The sequence below is a fragment of the Beta vulgaris genome, chromosome 6, assembly GCF_026745355.1.
Source record: "Beta vulgaris subsp. vulgaris cultivar EL10 chromosome 6, EL10.2, whole genome shotgun sequence".
Lineage (NCBI taxonomy): Eukaryota > Viridiplantae > Streptophyta > Magnoliopsida > Caryophyllales > Amaranthaceae > Beta > Beta vulgaris.
Genome location: NC_079207.1, coordinates 69,736,278 through 69,754,845, shown reverse-complemented (window position 1 = coordinate 69,754,845; position 18,568 = coordinate 69,736,278). Strand labels below are relative to the sequence as shown.

The 18,568-nt window shown below is 39.7% G+C and overlaps 2 non-coding genes across 2 annotated transcripts; one reads left to right on the top strand and one right to left on the bottom strand.

The window, feature by feature from the left end:
* Positions 1–4,715: 4,715 nt before the first annotated feature.
* LOC125499173 (small nucleolar RNA R71) lies at positions 4,716–4,822 on the bottom strand. Its single transcript, XR_007275890.1, has one exon. It is a non-coding gene; the product is annotated as a small nucleolar RNA R71 (small nucleolar RNA).
* A 7,847-nt stretch (positions 4,823–12,669) lies between these two features.
* Positions 12,670–12,776, top strand: LOC125499213 (small nucleolar RNA R71). Its single transcript, XR_007275930.2, has one exon. It is a non-coding gene; the product is annotated as a small nucleolar RNA R71 (small nucleolar RNA).
* The last annotated feature ends 5,792 nt before the right edge of the window (positions 12,777–18,568 follow it).

The following is an 18,568-nucleotide window of genomic DNA, read 5'->3' as shown; positions in this document are numbered from 1 at the left end:
CTTCACATACAATCAGTTGAATATTCACTTAAAAAACATTCTTGTTTTTTAAGAACTTATTTAATAAAATCAACTCCATGATATATGTTGGTAAGACAAAAATAATCAAGAACTCTCTACCCCATATGACCTACCAAGTACCAACCTTTGCTCTAGTGGATGTCCCCCTCAAACATGGATGTTGATAAAAAGTTGGTGCGTATGGCCGTATGGGGGCTAAAAAAAGGGTGATCTATTGGTCTTGAGACCAGGGTTGTGTTTGAAGACTCCAATATGCATAGAATATGGTCGCCTTTTGTGATAATTCTGTTTGGTAATCATCACATTATTTTAACACATTGTAAAATCAGCAGTAATTTAATTTATTTAATCTATGCTGTTAAGGGTTAAAGACTTAAAAGTTGTCTATAAAGTGAAAAATCATTTAATTATTACAAGTATATTTTATCCTAATAAATAGTAATGCTAGCTTACTAATTAATTGTAGTAGTGTAGTAGTGTGTCTTGTTATCCAAACTATGACCTCATATTATGAGAATAGAATGTTCTCATTCTTGATTAGACCTAATTTGTTTATGGATTACATATCTTTTTATGTTTTTCGTTTCTTTCTCACCTCTTTCTCGTAGCTTTAAACACCATCCATTACGTACATACTTTTTCCGTAACAGAAAGAATGCAATAGTTAGGTATTATTTGTGGTGAAAGTGTTGGGTCAGACCGTCTGACCAATACTTACTGTCAGACGGGCTGAGCCCAAAACTCAAACTCCAACTCAAACTGTACGCACCACTTTCTCTCTTCTCTTCTTCTTCTCCCCACTCTGTACTATTACCACTACAAGACCCTCTCGATTTCACACGTGAAGTTCTCTCATTTTTTTGATGTAATCTTCGGCGATGAAACTCGAACTTCGGCGAAGTCGTCGTTTGCCGGAGTTTCTGTATCTCGATCATTCTATGCTTTATTTTTGGCGTGGTAGTTATGGTGTCACCCCAAACCACTCAAAAATTTTGGATCGTTGGTAAGTGATATTGAAGGAGCCTGATTATTATTGTTGTTGTCGTCGTCGTCCTCGTAATCAAAAGAGTATGGAGGATCATTAGAGATGTAGAATGAATCAGCTTGAGAGTAATCATATGGATGTGAATTGGCATGAGTTTGAAACAAGCCAAACCAACAATGTGCGATCAAAAAGCAATGGCTAATAATAAGAGTAATATCACCCCTGTATTCAAAAGAGTATGGAGGATCAAAAGTAATAAGAGTAATAATAAGGTACTTGGAAACTACCCGCAGATGCGCATAAGATGCAAGATGCGAATGAAGGTAATGGGTATGATGAGAAAGTTGATGTTTGGAGTGTTTCTCAGTCTCACCCATCATCTTTCTCTCTCTGAGGAATGAAGAAGGAGGAGAAAGTGAGAGAAATCAAAGGTTAGTGTTTTATTTTCTTTTCAGTTTGACTTTGTTTTCTTTCAGTTGGACTTTGGTTTCTTTCAGTTGGACTTTATTTTCTTTCAGTTGGACTTTCTTTTCTTTCAGTTGGACCAACTGAAAGAAATAATGGGCCAACTGAAAGAAATAATGGGCCAACTGAAAGAAATAATGGACTAACTGAAACAAAATGAAGACTACCTGAAGAAAAATGTAGACTACCTGAAAAAGAATAAAGACAACTGAAACCCAAGTAAGTCTAACTGAAGCACAAAAACCCACTGAAAAACAAAGAAGACTAACTGAAAACAAAATGAAGACTACCTGAAAAAAAATTGGAACCACCTGAAAAAAAATGAAGACTACCTGAAAAAAAATTGGAACCACCTGAAAGTCGTCCGACCAAGATTATGGTCGGACGAGTCCGACACAATACGTTCTCTTATTTGTAAGGTATAAAATATTCAAATGTTTCATTCTTTATGTTACGGAGGAAGTAATTGATATAAGTAATAGTTATTTGACTTCTTATTCAATATTGGAATATTTTTCAAGATTTTTTTTAACAAGATCTAGAAAATTAAAAGATGGTTTCCAACTATTGAGAATGATATTAAATTTGAATAATCCAATATTTAATCATGGTTTCTAAATACAACCTCACTTTACTAACTCAACCCAGTAAAATACCTAAAATACCCCTCATAACTCCATTCACCATCTACCAATTTCTGCCTACTTTCTCTCTCTACCATTTCTCTGGCTTTTTTCTAGGGTTATACCAATTTAATTTCTAAGAATTCCTCCATTTTCGAGTGATTTCTCCATAACAACACAACAAATTCAGTGATTTCTCTTCCTCCTTTATCCATTTTTGTGGTTTCAAAACAGTAAACAGCAAATTGCGAGTTACAATTTGGAAAACTGCGAAAATTATTGAAGGTTCGAATTTACTGTTTCGTGCAATCTGCCTGAAATAGAATAGACTGTTTCGTGCAATCTGCATGAAATAGAATAAACTGTTTCGTGCAATCTGCATGAAACAGAATAGATTGTTTCGTGCAGATTGAACGAAACGGTCTTTTCTGTTTCATGCAGATTGCACGAAATAAGGCAGATCGATGCATAATAATCGCCCGACAAAGTGATATTATGGTTTTATATAGAGTTTTCTCCCCTAATTATGTGCTAAAAGTTGTGATTATGGTGCTCTTAGGAGCCATTTGGTATTAATTCTCTCCATCTAGTTGTGGTTTGCTATTTTGTATTGAATTGTAGGTTTTGGAAGCTTTCACCTACTTTACATGACTGCACAGTGGATTAGAGAGGTTAGATGCCGAGTTCTAGATCCCGAGGATGATTTCCGGGACTTTGAGCAAAGAAAGAAAAGAAAACGAAGATAACCATCGGCCCGATGTGATCGGGCGGCCCAGCCCGATCGGGCGATATACCAGTGCTTCATATTTCAGCTGCGGGCCCGATCGGGCGTTTCATGCCTTGTCGTAATTCGGTCTTCCGCCCGATCGGGCGAGATGGCCCGACGTCGGGCGCCATTCCAGCACTCTGCCTCCCATTTCATAAGGCCGCCCGATGTCATCGGGCGGGTCAGCCCGATTGCATCGGGCGTCTTGCGGTTTTGGCTTTGATCATCTTCTTTGGAGCCCGATCCGTCGGGCGACTTTGGCCCGATCGGGCGGCTGGCGTGACGCGAGATTTTTAATGATTCGGGCCCTTTTTCGAGATTTTCTTCTATTGTTTTAGGGCTTGTATAAATAGAAAAATAGAATTATTAACTTAAGAGTTCTGATTATTAGTTTTCTCTCTAGAGTGTTTGAAGAACCTTAATTATTGCTTTGTGATTTCAATTCAAGATCAAACCTTTTGCTTATTCATAGTTCAATATAATTCGGTAATCTTTCTTCTTTACTTCTTTGTTATTTCTTCCATTGTTAAATATATTGTTTTCTTAGTTATTGTTCCATGTTTCAAGTATGAGTTTTTATATGATTCTTGTTATTGATTTCATGATTATGAGTGAGTAGTTCTATATCTAGAATTGTGGAGATCTATGTATACAATAAGGGATTGATAGATTAGTTTGATTATCTGGTATTTCAATTGTTTCCTTTGATTGATTCTTCATGCTAGGATTATAAGTTAGGCCTGATTTATATTTCTAATCTGCAATACTGAATCTACTTCGAGAGGAGAGATACCGTATAGGCTTTCAATTATTAGGCAAAGTGACCCTTGACTAGCGAGAGCGGCTGGGTGATCTTTGAGGGAGGTAATGTTCGAGAGAAATTACATGTGCCCTAGACAATTGACTTACTAGGTGGTTATCGTTTATCCTTGATTTCCCGAATTGTATGCATAGTGATCCATGATTCTAGTACTTTATGATATATTTACACTTCTATTTAATTCTGTTACCTGTTTAGCTTAGTAACACAACCATTCATCTGATTTTGTTAGTGTAATATTAAGTTCAGATACAATAGTAAACTTCTCCCTGTGGATTCGATCCTGACTTCCCTGACTACTAGTTAGTGGACCTTAGGTTATTTTTGATTAGGTGATACGACTTTAGCCTGTCAAATTTTGGCGCCGTTGCCGGGGAGACGGTTTATTTATTTTGTCTGAATTATAGTATTAAACTAACCTCTACTCTGAAGAACACCTGTTCTTTGGAGCATCTCACGTTTGTTTTAGTGTTTTTGGTGTATGAGCAGGAAATTGAAATCTCAAATCTCATCCCGTTCGATCCAGAGATTGAAAAGACCGCTCGTAGACTCAGAAAGAAAACTAAGCAAGCTAAGCTGTCTGCAGGGACACCCTCCCAAAAGACACCATCTCCACCACTTCCCCACACCAGAAAACCCCACCTCACCTATTACTGTCAACATGGGTGAGAATGTTACTCGAACCTTCAGAGATATGCGCAACCATCTCCTGATAACGTGCCTACTGGGGTACGGATGCCCACTATTGCTGCTACAAATTTTGAGATCAAGTCTCATGTTTTGAATATGGTTCAGAACAATCAGTTCGCTGGGTTACCATCTGAAGACCCAAATCAGCATCTGCAGAGATTTTTACAGTGTTGTGCTACTCAGAAGCAAGCTGGTGTTACTCCTGATGAGATGAACTCCTTCTATTTGGTTTTCTCTGCGGATAAAGCTTTGTTCTGGTATAACAAGCTGCCTTCCACCATCACCACCTGGCCAGAACTTTCCAAGATTTTCCTCATCAAGTGGTACCCTTACCAGAAAACTGCAGATATGAGACATGCCATAGTTACTTTCACCCAAGATCCTGGTGAATCTCTATATGAAGCTTGGGAGCGGTTCAAGGATCTGCAGCGTCTATGTCCTCATCATGGGTTGGACCAGTGGTACTTGTGTCAGATTTTCTACACTAGAGTTGATGCAGATACACGACGGGTAATTGATGGAGCATCTGGTGGGTTCTTCATGGATAAAGCAATTGAGGAAGGGTATGAACTTTTGGAGAAGCTAGCATCTAATCAAGCCTCTACCATTCGTTCCTCTTTGAAAAAGGTGGTAAACATGATGTTGAAGCCATTTCTCTACTGTCTGGGCAACTAGCTACTCTAACTCAGAAAATTGACTCCCTGAAGTTAGGTAATGATTCCTCCCATATGAGTGTTAATGCGATGGCTAGTGCTTCTAACTATAATGTGCATGTATGTGATGCTTGTGGAATATCTGGGCACAACTCTCAAGAGTGTCCTGCGCTGGGAAATAACTGTGAGGCGTCAATGCTTTCCAATCACAACCTAGGAACCATTCAACCCCTATTCCAACACCTACAATCCTGGGTTAAGACACACCCAACCTCTCATATAGGAGTACTAATGTGTTGAACCCTCAACCTCAACAACCATATCCACCTCAACAACAGGGTCAACAATACCAACCTTCACAACAAGCTCCACCTGGTTTTCAGAGAAACACCTCCCACAGCCTGCTCCTCCTGCTGACCCAGCCATGACAGAGTTGAAGAATATGATGTTCCAGATGCAGAAGGGGTTCAATGCTTTTCAAGCTGACACAAAAGCTCAACTGGAAAATTTGGGCACGCATAACAAGATGTTGGAACTCAACTAGCTCAGTTGGCTAGTTCTTCTGCTAGTAGGCCACCTGGGGCCTTACCTTCACAATCAATGCAACCAAGGGACACTGCCAACGCCATCACTCTTAGGAGTGGACACATTATGATGGTCCCACAATGCCTAAGGATGGTCCGGTTGAGCCGGAAAAAAAATGCAGACATAACTGAAACTTCGTCAGCTCCTGAGGCTACCACCAACACAAATGCAGAGAAGCAGCAGATACCTAAAACATCCCTCACCACTCCTGCGATCAAGGTTCCCTTTCCCACTCGTCTATCAAGAATAAGCTGGATCACCAACTTGGTAAGTTTATGGAGGTAGTGAAAAATCTTCAGGTAACTGTTCCATTTACTGAACTCATTACTCAAGTACCTGCATATGCTAAATTTTTGAAGGAAATTTTGACTAGGAAAAGAGCCTTTAATGCAGTAGAAACTGTTGCCTTTACTGAAGAATGTAGTGCTCTTTTCAAAATCAATCCCCCCCTAAATTGAAAGATCCGGGGAGTTTCTCCATCCCTTGTAATATTGGCACCATATTTATTGACAAAGCCTTATGTGATCTAGGTGCTAGTGTTAGTGTCATGCCCTTGACTGTTTGAAAAAGCTTGACATGGGAGATTTAAAATGTACCAACATTACTCTTCAAATGGCTGACCGTTCTGTTAAATCCCCCTAGGTATCTTAGAGGACGTTCCTGTGAGGGTAGGTAAATTTTACATTCCTGTGGATTTTGTTGTGCTTGACATGGAAGAGGATACTCAAATCCCAATCATTTTAGGGAGACCATTCCTTCATACTGCTGGAGCTGTCATAGATGTAAAAAATGGGAAATTAACTTTGACTGTGGGGGATGATAAGGTAACTTTTAGTTTGACCAATGCTTTGAAAAGTCCCATGCTAGAGGAAGCCTGTTACAGAATGATGTCATTGATGTGCTGGTTAATGATGACATGCCTCAATCCCTTATGCGGGATCCACTGGAGGCTTTGCTTTGTTTTACTCTTCCACAGGTGATGATATTATCCGGACTACTGAAGCGGATGCTTGGGAAGCAGCTTTTACCTGTGTCGAGCTTGATGGTACTACCACTCATGAGGATGAACGGTTAGTATGTGCTACTCCACCGGTAGAGGTAAAGAAACCTGAACTGAAACCCCTTCCCCCTTCTCTGCGGTATGCTTTTCTGGATGATTCTGAAAATTGCCTGTGATTGTTAGTGCTGCATTAAATGATGGTCAAATGTCTCAACTTTTATCTGTTTTGCGACAACATAAAAAGGCAATTGGATATAACATTGATGATTTGAAAGGCATAAGCCCTGACTTTTGCATGCATAAAATCCATCTTGAGGATGATCATCGTCCTAGTATACAAGGTCAGTGACAGGCTAAAGTCGTATCACCTTATCAAAAGTAATCCTAAGTCCTCTAACAAACAGTAGTCAGGGAAGTAGGGTCGAATCCACAGAGAAACAGTGTTCTTTTCCTAATTGTCAGTCAAATCTAGAGTATAGGAACGAGTGTTTGTGTGTAATTATACTAAACTAAACTATAACTAATTCAAGAATTATCAATAATAAAAAGTCTAGGGCATAGGTTCACCAATGATCAATATTTGGGATGAAACACTAAAATCAACAATTAATAATGCAGTTAAACAGATTGATTCGCTCTCTCAAGTCTAAATCAAGCATAGAACGATATTAACAGGCTCTCGCAATTTATTAACACCAATTCTACCTATTGAAACTAGCCTTAATATCAAGTTTATACCTCTCGGCGCATAACCTAATATTGCAACACTATAACAATCAAATCTGGCCAAATTGGATTGAATAGACATAAAAACATTCAATAGGAATCAACATGCATCAATAAAAATCAATACTTTAATAAACATCCCTTCCTAATTGATCATGGATCCCCCTAAACCCTAGAAATAGACTACTCAATCATAATTGGGGAAAACATATTCATAATTAAATAAGCAAACATGAATTAATAATAAAGGATTGAATAGAAATAAGCAAAGAAGAGAAATAATACCAATTGTAGAACCAATCTTGCAAAAATCAAAGCTTCTATTGAAAATTCAATGTAAATGGAGAAAAAGCAAAACTAGGGTTCTTCAATAATTGAGAGAAAAAGAAAAATAACTTTTATGAATTAATGCGGAAAAAAAAATAGAAAATAAGATAGGAAATAATAATATTCCCTTGAGTCTTTATACCTTTCTATTTCCTAAAACAACTAGAAAAATAGAGTCAATTCGTCAAAAGATAAAGCCTTATTCGACTAGGAAACCCGGAATAATCCGCGGCCGCGGATTTTCGGGCTGCAAAACAGCGTCAACTTGCAAAGACCATATCTCCCAAACTAGAAGTCGTATCGGGGCGTGTAATATACCGTTGGAAAGCTCTTCAAGTCTAGTTTCCAACCCCACTGGAATCACGAATTCCGATCTCTGGATAATAAGTTATGATCAAAAGAGTGCACATGACTCAATTTCCATACTTCTTTTAATACGTTTCCGCTATGTTTGAGTTGCAATCCGACTTGAAGATGCCCTTTGGACTTCTCATTTGACTTAGCTCCTTCCTAGATGCTTCTCATGCTTAAGCTTATCCAATAATACTCCAATTGTGTTCTCAATACCTGAAAACTATCAAAAACACCGAAAACACACACAAGAGTAATATCTTCTCAACTTAAGTAACTATGTGCAATTATGGACTAATAATGCAACTAAATGATCCTAAAATGCAACCTAAATGCATCATGAAATGCCTATATTAATATGACTCATCAAACTCCCCCAAGCTAAACTGTTGCTTGTCCTCAAGCAATCAAACAATAGACACGGGAAGAAAATGATAACCTACAATATGGGACTAAAACAGGGTCAAGCACACAATCCAAAACACGAGAGATATCAATCCTACATGAACCAAGCATCGAGTATCAATGAAACAAAGCCGCATAGCACGTCATGTGACCAATCAACTCAACAATCTTACCACAGACCCTTTCCCCCAAGCTGGACTTAACAACACTTGACAGACCTCACTATAGGTATGTGAATAATACTCTCTTGTGTTTAGGGCGAAAATCAATGAAACTCAACGATCTCAACCTATATATATCAACTCAGAAGAAGCAATACTCTTTAACTTTGACCTTTTGACTCACTTTCAACACGAAAAATGTAACACACAAAGATCAAGAGGACTTTCAAGGGTTGTAATGAGGCTAGGGTTAAGGGTATGGATCATATTTTGGGAAATGTGGTGGAAAAGCCAAGAAGGGGAGCAAATATCAATGTAAAACGGCCTAACAAGGCATTCATCACAACTTCATATAACACCATCATTACCACAATATCTTTCATGCATAGTAACCCATATATAATCTTTTCACTTTTCTTTCAAAATATGTTCACCTTTCTTTTGTTCTTTCATTTCTTTTTCTTCACTCTTTTCATATTGCCAAGATCTCTTTGCACCACATTCAAATTCGATGATAAAGCTCATTAATAACACTTTCCTTCAACATAACCATGCATTAACTACATCCATGTAATACAGTATGACCAAACTAAACACTTGCTCCCCCAAGCTAGGCTTGGACAATAATCAAATGAGGTTCGGGTTGTAATATGGGTTAAGTGCAAGCAAGGGTCAAGAAAGCTCAGCGGGCTAGAGACGGGAAATATGTGAACAAAAAGAACTCTGGAGCTAAAATCGTGAAATGAACGCCTCAATCATATCAAATAGTGTACACAATCAAGTATCAAGGACGTACCAGGTCAAAATCAAGATCAATACATCAACTGAGAACTAATCACTCATGAAAGAACATAACCGACACAGATTCGTCAGTTTATTAGGCACAGAAGCTCACATGGGTCAATTTTTGTCTGCACAGTAAAGTTAAAGCCAGCCAGAGAGATCAAACAGTCTTACCACAACCAATCAATCGTATCACAATTATGCTATGAAGAATCATGAAACCACTGTACAACAAAGCTGTACTGTAGTAGAGATATCCACAAAATTCTCGAAGGTGTGCCAACAATAGTCCCATAGATGAAAACTATAATGAAATGAGCTAGCTAAAATGCAACTATGATGCAACTAAGAAAGCAGTACATTTTTTGGTTACACGTAAACTCCCACTCCTAATAAGCAGTACAAACGTGCAACATCCTATGAAAGCAATGAAATCTACCTAAAAAGCCATAAAAGATAGAATATTCCCCCCCAAGCTAGAATTTGCAGTGTCCTCACTGCATAGACTAGTTTAGAAAAAGAATCAGAACCAACCCCGACAATCATCCAACACCAAAGTCTCCCACTAACAACCATAACACATCACGAAAACCATACACAAACTCCAATAATCTAAAAATTCAATCAATGTGTGCAAAAGATTCTCACAAGAGGGCATTAAAACAAAAATTCAAGCGAGTAGAAGTGAGAATAAATGCTTACTACCCAATTAATTGGGGAGAAGAGGCAAATATGCGCAAAATCCATGTCGTAATGCTTCACAAAGACGAACTTGAATCTAGTTGGTGCGCAAATAAGGAACATTGGGTTGCTGGTGGTCCGCCGAATAGGAGGGGAACAGGAGTGATTGGGTTTGGGAATGGGGGATGGTTGCTGCGGGCGCGGGATTTCGGGGGGGGGGCGCGGGCTGGAAGGAGTTGGGAGATCCCGCGGGCGCAGGCGAAAACCCGCGGGCGGACAGAATAGGTGGGAGGCGTGGGATGGTTGCTGCGGGCGCGGGTTTCTGTGTGGGGCGCAGTGTACCCGCGGCGCGGGTTTTACCCCGCGGGCTGGCAGAACATTGGTGAGGGAGGGGTCGTGGCTGGCCGCGGGCGCGTGTTGGAGCTTGTGCTTTCACCTATAGTCAAAAATTATACACCAAAACCACTAAACAACACTTGTTAGCATGGTTAGTCTAATAAAAAATGAAGCTTGAATTCAAGTGAATTCAAAAACTAAAAGAAACTACGAAAAGAAACTAACTAAACTAAAAAAAAAGAAACGAATTCAAGTGAATTCAAAAACACAAAAATAAAAATAAATTGAATTCAAGTAAATTCAATATGCAAATATTTTTGTTCTTTTCTTTTGTTTAGAGAAATGAAAGAAGAAAAGAAAAAAAAGAGTTAGAGATTCGGGTTGCCTCCCGAATAGCGCTGGTTTATGCAGGTCCCGCACGACCGTTTACCTCTACATTACACACAGATCGATCGAACCTCTTTACCTGTTGGCATCCATCAAGGTCGAATTCTTCACTTTCAGCATCTTCTCAATAGCAGCTACTCATTGCTCCATATACTGCCATCACCTGTGGAAGACTCAAGACAAAGTACCGCCTCCAAGGGGTCTCTATAGAGAGCTTGGGGCATGTTATCATGGCAAATTACATCAACCACATCAATACTCCAACACTTTTCCTCTAGCATAGGACTTTTCAAAGCAGTGCTTAGATTAAAAGTGACCTCATCATCTCCAACAGATAGTGTAAGCTTACCATTTTTCACATCAATGACGGCACCTGCAGTATGAAGGAATGGCCTACCCAAAATGATTGGAATTTGCCTATCTTCCTCCATATCAAGTACAACAAAGTCCACGGGAATAAAAAATTTACCTACTCTAACAGGTACATCCTCTAAAATACCTAGGGGGTATTTAACAGAACGGTCAGCCATTTGTAGAGTAATATTGGTAACTTTCAAACTTCCCATATTCAATTTTGAGGAACAGACAATGGCATAACACTCACACTAGCCCCCAAATCACATAAAGCTTTATCAATGAACAAACTACCAATGTGACAAGGTATAGAGAAACTACCAGGGTCTTTTAATTTTGGTGGAGATTTATTTTGTAAAATGGCACTACATTCTTCAGTAAAAGCAACTGTCTCCACCTCGTTAAAAGCCCTTTTCCTAGTCAAGATATCTTTCATAAATTTAGCATAAGCAGGCACTTGAGTAATTAATTCCGTGAAAGGAACTGTTACCTGAAGATTCTTGACGACTTCCAAAAACTTACCAAATTGCTTGTCCAGCTTACTCTTGAGGTGACGATTGGGGAAAGGAAGTTTGATAGGAGGAACCTCAATAGCAGGCTTTTTGGCTTCATTGGTCTCTTCATGTTCAGTGGCTTGCTGAGAGTTCTCCTTGTCATTTTTAGCTTCAGCTGGACCTGTTCCTCATCATTTTTCACCTCAAAGTATCATCAATAGGCATGGGTGGTCCATTGTAGTGAGAACCACTTCGGAGAGTGATGGCATTTGCCGAATCTGTAGGCTGAACAGGTTGTGCTGGAAGAGCACCTTGTTGTGAGTAGGTTCGAAGTAGCCAATTGTGCCAACTGATTCTCCAACATCTTATTGTGAGCAAGAATGGACTCAATTTGTGCCTTTCAGCTTGTCGATCCTTTTGCATTTGTAGCATCATGTTTCTCATCTCAACCATCATTGGATCGGCAGGAGGTGCTTGTTGAGATGGATTGAAAGGTGGTCTAGAGAAACCAGGAGGGTGTTGGGAAGGTGTTGGTAGTACCTTGGTTCAATTGTTGTGCTTGTGGTTGTGGTGCAGGAGGATTTAGGACATTAGTGCTCTTGTAAGACAAGTTAGGATGATTTCTCAACCCGGATTGTATGTGTTGGAGTATGGGTTGTTCGGCTGATATGTTTGAAAAGCATTAACTTGTTCGAGAGAACTCCGACACTCTTGTGCCCAATGTCCAACTATGCCACAATTATCACACAAAACCGGATGTAGTACCCAAAGCAGCAACACTTGCAGGAGAGGAGAGTTGCATATTGTCAAGCTTATTGCTGATTGCATTCATCTGTGCAGCTAATAGGATATAGAATCTATCTCATGCTTTCCACCCTTGTTAGCTAGTCCTCGAGGATTACCATATTGAGAGTTGTGGATAGCCATCTCCTCGATCAAATCATGTGCAGCATCAATTTCTAGTTTCATGAATCTCCCATTTGCTGCAGAGTCAAGGATAAGTCTCGAGTTGTTCCCCAAACCATTGTAGAATCCTGAACTAGGAACCATTTTTGTAGACCATGATGGGGACATTCTCTCTGAAGATCTTTAAATCTTTCCCATGCCTCATGTAAAGACTCATCAGTCCCTTGGGTGAAGTTTGTAATCTGACTACGCAACCTAGCAGTCTTCTCTGGAGGGTAGTACTTTCTGTAGAAAGCTAGAGCCAAGGTATTCCAATCAGTGATCCCAAGAGTGGCTCGATTAATCCCATTGTACCACATCTTTGCCTTGTCTCGAAGTGAAAATGGGAAAAGAATCTCCCGAATCTGATCTTGTGTCACTCCCTGCTGCTTAATGGTAGAGCAATATTGGCAGAAATCTTGATAATGAAGATTGGGGTCTTCATTAGGTCCACCACCAAATTGTTTTCTTTCGATCATGTTTAGCAATGCAGGTTTGATCTCGAAATTTACAGCTTCGATTTCAGGCATTTGATTGCTCTTGGGAAGTTCAGCCAAAGAGGGTTGGGAAAAGTCAGTAAGCTCTCCGAGCCATCTCTGATTCTGGTGAGCACAGAGACAATGCTGGTAGAATCAGAGTCAGAATCCAAAGGATTATCTTCCCTTGGATTATCTCGCAACTGTCTGGAAAAGTTCTTCTGTCTATGAAAGGATCTTTCGATTTCAGGATCAAATTGTAGGCAATCTGAACTCAAACTCCTGCGCATAGAAGAACTAAAGAACAAACAATTAAGAGATTTTGTCCCAAAGAACAAGTGTTCTCTGAGACGAGAGTATATAATCTAGACTCTAAAACAATTAAAGAAAATGGAACAAAACCGTTTCCCCGGCAACGGCGCCAAATTTTGACAGGCTAAAGTCGTATCACCTTATCAAAAGTAATCCTAAGTCCTCTAACAAAAGTAGTCAGGGAAGTAGGGTCGAATCCACAGAGAAACAGTGTTCTTTTCCTAATTGTCAGTCAAATCTAGAGTATAGGAACGAGTGTTTGTGTGTAATTATACTAAACTAAACTATAACTAATCAAGAATTATCAATAATAAAAAGTCTAGGGCATAGGTTCACCAATGATCAATATTTCGGGATGAAACACTAAAATCAACAATTAATAATGCAGTTAACAGATTGATTCGCTCTCTCAAGTCTAAATCAAGCATAGAACGATATTAACAGGCTCTCGCAATTTATTAACACCAATTCTACCTATTGAAACTAGCCTTAATATCAAGTTTATACCTCTCGGCGCATAACCTAATATTGCAACACTATAACAATCAAATCTGGCCAAATTGGATTGAATAGACATAAAAACATTCAATAGGAATCAACATGCATCAATAAAAATCAATACTTTAATAAACATCCCTTCCTAATTGATCATGGATCCCCCTAAACCCTAGAAATAGACTACTCAATCATAATTGGGGAAAACATATTCATAATTAAATAAGCAAACATGAATTAATAATAAAGGATTGAATAGGAATAAGAAAGAAAGAAATAATACCAATTGTAGAACCAATCTTGCAAAAATCAAAGCTTCTATTGAAAATTCAATGTAAATGGAGAAAAAGCAAAACTAGGGTTCTTCAATAATTGAGAGAAAGAAAATTAACTTTAATGAATTAATCGGAAAAAACAAAATAGAAAATAAGATAGGAAATAATAATATTCCCTTGAGTCTTTATACCTTTCTATTTCCTAAAACAACTAGAAAAATAGAGTCAATTCGTCAAAAGATAAAGCCTTATTCGACTAGGAAACCCGGAATAATCCGCGGCCGCGGATTTTCGGGCTGCAAAACAGCGTCAACTTGCAAAGACCATATCTCCAAACTAGAAGTCGTATCGGGGCGTGTAATATACCGTTGGAAAGCTCTTCAAGTCTAGTTTCCAACCCCACTGGAATCACGAATTCCGATCTCTGGATAATAAGTTATGATCAAAAGAGTGCACATGACTCAATTTCATACTTCTTTTAATACGTTTCCGCTATGTTTGAGTTGCAATCCGACTTGAAGATGCCCTTTGGACTTCTCATTTGACTTAGCTCCTTCCTAGATGCTTCTCATGCTTAAGCTATCCAATAATACTCCAATTGTGTTCTCAATACCTGAAAACTATCAAAAACACCGAAAACACACACAAGAGTAATATCTTCTCAACTTAAGTAACTATGTGCAATTATGGACTAATAATGCAACTAAATGATCCTAAAATGCAACCTAAATGCATCATGAAATGCCTATATTAATATGACTCATCAGTCAGCGTCGTTTGAACCCGAATATGCAGGAAGTTGTCAAAAAGGAGGTTATGAAATTGCTTGATGCTGGGATTATCTATCCTATTTCTGATTCTAAGTGTGAGTCAGTTAAGTGGTTCCTAAAAGGGTGGTACTACTGTAGTTAAAATGAGAAAAATGAATTAATTGCTACAAGAGTAGTTACTGGGTGCGTATGTGCATTGACTATAGGAAATTAAATGTTGCACCAAGAAGATCATTTTCCCCTTCCCTTCATTGATCAGATGTTGGAACGTCTAGCTTGTCATTCTCATTTCTGTTATCTAGATGGCTATTCTGGTTTTTTCCAAATCCTATCCACCAGATGACCAGGAGAAGACCACCTTACATGTCCCTATGGTACCTTTGCCTATAGAAGGATGCCTTGGCCTATGTAATGCCCCTGCTACTTTCCAAGTTGTATGATGGCCATATTTTTGAATTTATTGAGTCCATTATGGAAGTATTTATGGATGACTTTAGTGTGTATGGCATTAATTTTGATGCATGTTTGCTGAATTTGACTAAAGTACTGAAACGATGTGAGGATGTCCACTTGTCTTGAACTGGGAGATGCCACTTCATGGTAACTGAAGGAGTGGTACTTGGTCTATATTTCTGAACGAGGCATCCAGGTGGAAAAGCAAAATTCAAGTGATTGAGCAATTACCCCTCTGTGAATGTTAAGGGTGTTAGAGGTTTTCTTGGTCATGCGGGATTTTATCGCCGCTTTATCAGGATTCTCTAAAATTGCTAAAACTTACTCAGTTGCTCCTCAAGGATGCCCGTTCCTGTTTACTGTAGTGTCTAGTGTTTAACAGGATAAGCAAGCTTTGTTATGCTCCCATCATCGATCTCCAGATTGGACCTCCGTTTGAGATTATGTGTGATGCCAGTGATTATGCTGTGGGCGCTGTCCTTGTCAGAGAAAAGACAACATCCTTCATGCATCTACTATGCTAGCAAGACACTCGATGAAGCTCAAGTCAATTATGCCACTACAGAGAAAGAGCTGCTAGCTGTGGTCTATGCCTTGGACAAGTTCAGGACCTATCTGCTCGGTCTAAAGTCATTGTTTACACTGATCATGCTGCATTGAAGTACCTTCTCGCCAAAAAAGAGGCCAAGCCTCGACTCATTCGGTGGATTTTGCTGCTCCAAGAGTTTGACTTGGAGATCAGAGATAAAAAGGGTGCAGAAAATGTAGTAGCTGACCATTTGTCCCGATTGCAATATGCAGATATGGAAGAAGGTCTTCCATTGACGACTCCTTTCCTGATGATAAGCTCCTGGCAGTCACTTCTGTTACCCCGTGGTATGCGGACTTCGCCAACTTTTGTGTGAGTGGACAAACCCCTCAGAGCTAAGCTACCAACAGAGGAAGAAATTTCTCCATGATGCCAAACAATTCTTCTGGGATGACCTCTGCTTTACAAGCTCTGTGCTGACACTATATACAGGCGATGTATCCCAGAGTGGGAGGTGCATGACATTCTGAAGCACTCTCACTCTCTTCCATGTGGAGGCCATGCTGGGCCTTCCAAAACGGTAGCAAAGGTACTTCATTTGGTTTTTATTGGCCAACACTTTTCATGATGCTAGTATGTTTGTTAAGTCTTGTGATGCATGCCAACGAACAGGAAATATTTCCCGTAGACATGAGATGCCCCAAACACCATCCTAGAAGTTGAACTATTTGATGTGTGGGGTATTGATTTTATGGGTCCTTTTCCCTCTTCTCAGGAACAATTTCATACTTGTTGCTGTTGACTATGTCTCTAAGTGGTAAAGCTATTGCATCACGACCAATGACTCTAAGGTTGTCATGAAAATGTTCAAAAAGATTATCTTTCCACGGTTTGGGGTACCAAGAGTTGTCATCAGTGATGGGGTCCCACTTTCACAAAAGAACCTTTGAAGCCCTACTCAAAAAGTATGGTGTCTACCATAGACTGGCCTAGCATACACCCCTCAGACAAGTGGGCAAGTAGAAGTGTCTAACCGGGAGATAAAATCTATTTTGGAGAAAGTGGTAGCTAAATCGAGAAAAGATTGGAGTGATAAGTTAGATGACACCTTATGGGCTTATAGAACTGCTTTTAAGACCCCTATTGGTACCACCTTATCGCCTAGTCTATGGAAAGCATGCCACCTACCTGTCGAATTAGAGTATAAGGCTTTTTGGGCGGTTAAAGAGTTGAACCTTGATGCTAAATTGGCCGGAGAGAAACGTTTACTGCAGATTAATGAGCTTGATGAACTTAGACTAAATGCTTATGATAGTTCGGGCTCTACAAAGAGCGACTAAGAGATGGCAATAGAAAAAAAATTCTGAGTAGGGAGTTCAACATTGGTGACCAGGTTTTACTATACAACTCTAGACTCAAGCTCTTTCCTGGTAAGTTGAAATCTAGGTGGTCTGGTCCTTTTTCTGTCACTAACACTAACAAGTTTGGTTCTATTGAGGTGATGAATGCAACAGGCGAGAAATTCAAAGTTAATGGACAACGTCTGAAGTTGTACTATACCGGAATCCTGTTGGATCTGTGGAGGAGCTATACCTTCAACCCCCTCCCCTTCTGTTTGAGGGATGAAGCATTATGGTCGTGCGGGACCTTTATAAATCAGCGCTAATCGGGAGGCAACCCGATTTCCTTCTTTTTGATTTCGTAGTTTTTCTAGGTTTTTTTTATTTATTATTTTTTTTTGATTTTCTTTACTTTGTTCATTTTTTGTAGTTTGGTGAGAGAGTGAGAGGGTACTGATATCCCTCTTCAGGTTACATGTGTGCAGGAGTGCTACCAAAAGAAAGAAAAAAAAATACGAGACAGAGCTCACTGGTATCGCCCGAAGACATCGGAGTGTTGCCCGATGGCGCGCAACGAGCAAGTGAAAAAACAAAGGAAAAGTCGTTCGCCCGATCCTATCGGCATCCCGCCGATCGGGCGAAACACCGTCAAAAATGTTACGACAAAAATGACGATCGCCCTCCCCGATCGGGCGCGCAACGAATTGAGAAACAAAAAAAAGCGCCCGATCGGGCGTGGCACCGATCGGGCCGCAACATATCTAGAAAAAAAAAAGACGCCGATGGCGTCGGGCAGCTCGCCCGATCGGGCTCGGGGTCCGGCTGGCGATTTAAAGGGGATTTTTCCCCTTCTTTTCACTCACTTCCTTCACATTTTCTCTCTCTTCCAAACCCTAACCCCCAAATTCTCCCATCTTCTTCTCCAAACCCCCTTTCCACCATTGAAGACCCTCCTTCAAATCTTCAAATTCTTACCAATTTTTCTCTCCTATCACTTTCTACTATCTCTCATCCTACTTTCTTTTTTTTTCTTTTTCCCACTCTATCTCTCTCCTTCATCTTTTTCTCCATTTTTTTCTCCACCATTAAAGTGAGGATTTGAGTGCTTCAAGTTTCCCCATCTTTTCCCCATTAAGAGTGAGTTGAAGGTTGATATTTTTGCACATCTGCATAATGTTCACAAGGCGACGAAGATCTACCACGGGTCCCACCACCACCACCACCACCGGAAATTCCCAGAGATGAGACTTTCCCGGAGTCATCTTCTCCACGGAAGAACAGAGGGAACGATTTCAGCGCCTCAAGGGCGCGAGGTAAGTCCTACCACATTCCTTGATATTGAATTCTTGGATAAATTGGG